Below are 7,006 nucleotides of genomic sequence, written 5' to 3'. Positions count from 1 at the left end.
CCCTTAAATTATTCTGGTGAAAAAAGCTTTTCAAAATCATAACAAAGGACAGTTTGAAGAATATTTTTGATTTTCTGTTTGCAATTAAACACCTAAATTTGAATTTATGGGGACTAGTGATAAAATGAAACCCACAATACAGTTTCATCAAACTATGTCTATAACCTATAAATGAGATCGAAATGAGTCATGGAAAAGGAGTGGGGGTTCATTCATATGGAGTTTCTGTCCTTTTGTATTAGAGCCTTGTTTTAAACTTAGATTCAAAATGAAAAAAATAATTAGTTGGATCCAGATTTAGTCATATTCAGGCCATACTATGGCTTTCAATGGGTTAACTCTAAATATGATTTAAACCTGAAGCCAGAACAATTCACTGAAAGTAGTTCCTTTATTTGTTTCTATTAGACAGTTTGAATGAACACCTCAAGTGGGTTTGTCACAATTTAAAGTTAGCTGTGAAACCCTGTCGACGAAAAGACATATTAGTTGACGAGTGGTAGATATTTCAAGTAATGGTCAATAGACTTCAGCCATCATGTCATATGGCAAATATTTGCTTCTGGATGAAAGGTCTCATCCAGATAACAATCATGGACACCAGTTATTATAAATTGTTTCATTTTTAGACATGTAGGTAAAGCCTTGTAGCCTGAGCAATTCAGAGTAATTCTCTGTGGTTCCGGCTCTGAAATATTACCACCACTGAACTGTGGCCCAGGCCACAAACACTTCTATATTAATAGGCAAAGTTATTCTACATGTAAAAGGTTCATGCAATTGTTCTTCCAGATTCTTGGGAAATCCTGTACAAGATCAGCTTGAGCTACTGAGTGGCAAAATGAGGTTGCACCAGATTGATTCGCTGGTGTCTAAAGGCACCAATGGTAGACCAAGAGGAGCAATGGAAGACCAAGTCCCCACCACACACAAACACAGTCAGATGTCACATGGGCAGCTACATATTTAGGCAGGAGTCACTAAAAGCTCAATTAATATGATGTTGGTATCTGATGGAGCAATAAAACTTATTATTATAGCAAGTCTACACAGCTTCTGACCTACCAAACTCATTATAGCCTCCACTGCTGAGTATATTATTTCTCTGGTCAAAAGAGGGGATGGAGTCTGGGAGCTATAGGCAGGATCTATGGATCTTTCTCCAGTTGCCCCTTTTGTTTCCTGCGTCAGCATGAGAAGGTATCTCCAGGCTTGGTCTCTAAGCTAGTTTCAAAGAGAAAAGGGGATGTGTGCAGGGGGAAAGAGAATGAAAGAGAGAGAACACAACTGTGTTAAAGATGAAGGGACCAGGAAAGGATGCCACACCAAAGGGAAATTGCTCCCTCCTTCTTAGGCCAGGGGCAACTGCTAGCCAGTAGATAAAGCCTTCTCACCACATTGCTACTGCCATCTAGCACATAGGTAGGATGCATCTGCATGGGCAAGGCGCTCCTCACATCATCTTATCCGCCTCAATGGGAACTTCCAACTAGTCCCAGAGCAGCTAATGGCAGTTGAATGCACATTGCCACCCACCAGTGGAAAGCAGCAGTAGCAATAATACCCACAACAGACTCTCTGCAAGTAAGATATCCAGGACCTCCAGAACCATAGAATGGATACAGAATCACTAGATTAGGAGGAAGAAGGGCTCATCTCTGAACAGAGGATGGAGAGAGAGTTGATGGATTGTAACACATTCTCAAAGTGGGAGACAAAGAGGACCTTCCCTATCTTTTTTTAACCCTAAAGAAGAACCGAAATACAAACAGGACTCAGATAGTGGGAACACTAGCAAGCACCTAAGGAAGCAAAGATGTTTTGATGGAGATACCACACTCTACCAGTGCACACTTTTTATTTAGAAGAGAGGCAACACTTGTCAAAAGCTCTAGCCAACACATTGGGTATGTCTTTGATATACTCCGTCTTAACAGTCTTCTAGGAAGATGATTGCCTGCCAGAATGCAGCAGAGCAGAGTCACTCCCACTCAGGGAAACTCCAAACCCGCTGCCTGGGTTCGTAGGGCTGTACCTTCAAACAGGTCCTAAGCAGAGTCAGAGCAGAACTTCAACAGGGCAGAAAAGAGATCAGTTTGCTTGGCAATGCAAAGCCTCATGGCCCTGGAAAGAAACCACATCCCAGTAAGAATAGGCAAGATGGCAATAAAGGCCTGCAAGCAAAAGCAGGACATGGTCCAAGTCCCTGAGGAAGGAATCAATTGTCTGTTCAGGTAGTCTCACAATCCCGCACTGTGGAATGCCTGAAGGAACTCCTCAATACTCTGATATACTGACTCAGCAAGAGGTGTATGGATCCAGGAAGATGATCATTTCACCCAGACAACTTCAGTCTAGTGGTCGGCCAGATGGGGATGCTGATCATTCACCTTCCCACATCAGTGTCAATTGGCAATTTATGTTTTAAGATACCAGGAAAAGACACCACTTGCATTGTTGCCTTGATGTTCAGATGCTCCAAGATTGTCCTATGTACACTTCTCCCCTCCTCCTGCAATTACCAAGTTTTTCAGAAAGATCACGGTGGAAAGAGATCTTTCAAGGAGGAGAGTTTGGGGCATTCTGGAATTCTGTATGGCCCTTCAATTGTTCTTATGCCCTCAAATGCCCAGGTCTCTGCAATTGCATGGAGGTACCCTGAGATCACACCTACACCTTACAAGATTCCTCAGTGGCCACACAAGCCCTGTTCCCCCATAGAAACTCAATGTAGTGCTTCAGAGTTCTGTCTAAGCCACTCTTCAAGCCTGTCAGTGCCATATGCTTCAGGTTCCTTACACTTTAAACATCTTCTTGGACCTATTTCAATAGAGAAGGGCCTATTCATTTCCCATAAAGATAAGAGACCAGAATCCTTTAGTGATATATGCACACATAACAACAGGTATGTGAACATATTTTCTTTTTCAGATGCTATGAAATCAGGTATTCGGTATATACCACAATGCCCACTTTGTAGCCTATTGAGCCTTCTTGAGGTATAAAGAGCCACCAGATCCTGCCTGGCTAGGCGTATCAGAAAGTATATTTTTCTGACCAGCACATCCAGTTGCTTGGAAGTCCCAGAGGGAATGGTAGCCTATGTGGTTAGAAGCAGAGCTACCTCAGGAGCTATGAGAGAACGAGTTCCACTGGTGAAAATGTTCTGGGCAGCTGCTTAGTCCTCAGAAAACATTTGCTTGGTACATGTAGCCTCTAGCAGATGTGTCCTGCAGAGTGTCCTGATACCATAGAAGGAAAGGAAAGGTAATCTGACTCAGGGATTCACTTTTTCTATAAATCCCTATAACAGCAGGTAATTCTACCTGGTAATTCAGTACTTACCAATGAATTTCAGTCATTGGATCCATTTACTGGGCCTGTCATGATGGAGAGGGTGCCCCTAATCCCTGCTCTTTCTGGTTAACTTGTACATCTTGAACCTATTACCTCAGATTGTCCTATGCCACTTGGTACTCTCTAAAAGCTATAGCACTTTGGTGAAGAGCCCAACTGGCTGATCTACTTAAAGAATTAGACTGAAGCCAGCCTATTGGCATGAGATGGAACATCCCTGTAATAATTGGACTCCTTTCTCACTGACCAGAAAGGAAATTCGCAAGGAGAGAATTACCATTTTTGTAACATACATGTGAATACACATATAGGTTGCCAAAATGACCAGTGGGACTAGTGAATCACAAGTGGAGCTTGGACAAATTACTGTTTTGTACCACAGTTCCCATTTGGCTGGAGGATACTGGGAACAGTACTTCAAAAAGTAACTCATTCCAGCTCTAATTCACAAAGCCTTTATATCCGTATTTTAAAAATATATTTGTAGCTGAAAGAGCACATGGGGTACATTAATGGCTAATATTATTGCCTTTGCTACACTGCAATAAAAAGGAATTGAGTAATGTAGCCAGCAATTCTTCTTCTATCGTCTGTCTGTCTACCCTAGTTTTAATATTTATTTTTCTTCAAGGAAAAATAAAATTCAAACATGGGACATTTCAAACATGTGGTTAAATAAATGCATGGAAGTTATGTGCTAAGCAGTTACAAATGTTAACTTGGTTCATTGTTAGAAGAGACTCCAACTGATTTCCCCCCCTTTTATCTTTTAATAAAATTTTGTGTTTAATCTGTTTTATTGTTAGCTGCCTTTTTATGTGGATAAACTGAGTATAAATAAAATAAATAACTTGCTGGCTTATATATCAGGTAAATTGCCACATGAAGCCCTAATGGCTTTTGTACAACATTCCTAAAGTAGCTTGCTATCATGTTATCTCTGAAAGGATGAAGACTCTATCTTAGAAATATAGCTCTCTCTCTCTCTCTCTCTCTCTCTCTCTCTCTATATATATATATATATATATATATATATATTACTTATATGATTTCACATTTGCAGAGAAAATGCCACATTAAATAAACTGGATTTTCCAGCTGGATCACATCAGCATTGCTTTGTAAAAGGGGGGGTTGTGGCCCTCCAGATGTTAGTAAATGACAATTTTCATTATCCATCATCCCTCACCATTGATTGTGCTGGCTAGTACTGATGGAATTTGTAGTCCAACAATGTTTGGAGGGCTACTTATTTCTCACCTTGTCTTCTAAAAACCATGTCTTATACATCCTGTCTTATACATGCACAGACTTGATCAAGGATGGTCATAGTGTGGCCCTCCCAATATTGCTGCAATGCACTTCTCCTCAGCCCTACACAACATATCCAGTGGTGAAGAACGATGGACATAGTCTAACAGTATCCTAAGGTTACACAATTTCCAGCCCTATTTATGGTCTCTCTGTTGGTAGGGACTGATTCTCTCATCAACCAAGAAAAAATGCTGCTTCTGCTTCTTTGGCAAGATGGATGGAGATGTGCAGTTGTGCAGTTCAGTCCTATGCTTTTTGATGCAAGTATTGCTAAATTCAGTTGAACTTATTCTAAGGTATATGCCTAAAGGATTTCAGTGTTAAAGTTTTGGTGGAAACAGCCAGCAGTTAAGTTGGGCATGGAGCAGTGAGCAATGATCATAAGCCAAAGGGCTGTTTCAAGACCGAGTCAGCTAGCAAATGGTGATGGATGAAGCTTTTGTTCCTCAAATTGCAGTTGGACATCCAAGAACTGAGCTGTTTGACCACACTCCTTTCTGTGTTTCACAAACTACAACCAGAGATTGGTTTTGTTGAAAGATGGGTCTGCTTAGTTGAAGGAATAATTTGTTGAAGCTATGTTTACAAGCAAAGTCTATCCATACTTCTACCAATCATGCAGTTTGGTAGATTGTTTGTCATGGATGGATACTCTTCTGAAAATTTTGTGGCAATATAGTAGTTCCAATTTATTCTGCTGTCCAAAAGATTATATGTACCCCAGTTTCACAGGGCTAGAGGCAATGGTGATTCAAAATGGCCTGCTATCCTCATTAACGTATCCTTATTTTCAACCCACTTATTGGTTTTTCATAGGCAGTCTATACACTGAGACTGACATGAATTCAGTGACCACATGCATTTATACATCTCCATGTTCACAAAAAGTAGATAGATTCAAAGGCAGCTTTGTAGAAGGGAGAATTTATCCCAGAAAATGTCATTTATAGAAGAATAAACAGAATAAGCCTACACATGTTTACTTAAAAGTAAGTACCTTGCCAGGTACAATTGGAGCTTAGTGTGCCGTGATTTCATTTCTATTTGTACAAACTTTTTCAAAAATAAATCATAAAAACAGAACAAAAAGAAAAAGGTCTAGAGCTTAAATTTTAGTAAATCAGTAAAAATTTTAACATTAATACTGACATTGCTTAGTTTGTTACAGAGCTATGTTTTAATGACATCTCTCTTGTATTCTTTGTATAGATTCTTTCCAAATTGACAGCACATGGCAGTAAATTAGCTTTTAAACATCTTAATATAAACAATATACTTAACATTTCAATAGAACGCTTGATGGAGGGAGCATTTGTATTATTTGGGGCATCACTTCTCATTTTTACTGTTTTATTTGCTAATCTAATTTCTGTCCCCTTTTCTCCCCACAAATGGGATTCAAGAGCACTAAAAATTTTGGTCCAGTTCAAAGGAAAACTGAATTTAGATTCATATGAACAAGGCACTTTTGTAAGCATGTTGTTTTTTCATGGATTCTTTCCTCTTTTTCATGGATTTAGAATACACTCGAAAGTGGATGTATAAAAAGGCACAATGTGAATGAATTCTCTTGGCTCAGCCTTGGTGCTACTTTTTGAAAAAGCAGCTTAAAATTCTATTTCCCACTTGGCACTTTGGGTATTTCTTTAGCTATCAAGAGGTTTAGGATAATGTTTAAACAGACAAAGAGGAAAAGGAGTTTAGTTGAGAGAATATTGTATTGGGTAATCAGAACTTTGCCTGAGGAATTTTGGGAACGATTTAGAGAAGCAGTGGAACTGTAAGATGGCTGCTGGGTTGCAATTTATTAAGCCTCAACAGCAAAAATGATGATGTGTTTCGATAATTCTTGGCTTTACGAAGATCATCCATGTCAGAGAAAATCTCCTTTTTCAGACATCACAGTTCCAGCATGTCCTTTTTAGTTAATTTCAGTTTTGACCTAGTGACTTAGACCAGGATAAAGGTTCACCAGCTAACAGTACTGGTCCAAACAAGGCTCTCATTTCTCTAACAGAATGTCCATTGAAAAGTGTAAATGTATGGAAATCCATAATTTTCCAGCTAAAACCACCTGGGAGATAAGAAGTGTGCAACATGATATATTTGTTTCTTGTTATGGTAAGGCACTTTCAGTTGATAAATACCTATTGAATTTATTGGGACTTATTTCCACGAATGGGTCTGAAGGATCGCAGCCCAAATTATATAAAAAGCTGGTGACTTATGGTGGCTTCCAATTAGCTCTAACACAACAAATAACACCCTCTTCAAATTAGGAAAAATTACCATACACATTCTCATGTATGGTGGGCCTTCCACATTCACTGGGGTT

The sequence above is a fragment of the Sceloporus occidentalis genome, unplaced genomic scaffold, assembly GCF_023333645.1.
Source record: "Sceloporus occidentalis isolate IW3139 unplaced genomic scaffold, rSceOcc1.0.p SCAF_5, whole genome shotgun sequence".
NCBI classification, from domain to species: Eukaryota; Metazoa; Chordata; class Lepidosauria; order Squamata; family Phrynosomatidae; genus Sceloporus; species Sceloporus occidentalis.
The sequence above is the reverse complement of the archived record's forward strand: the minus strand, read 5'-3'. Positions refer to the sequence as shown.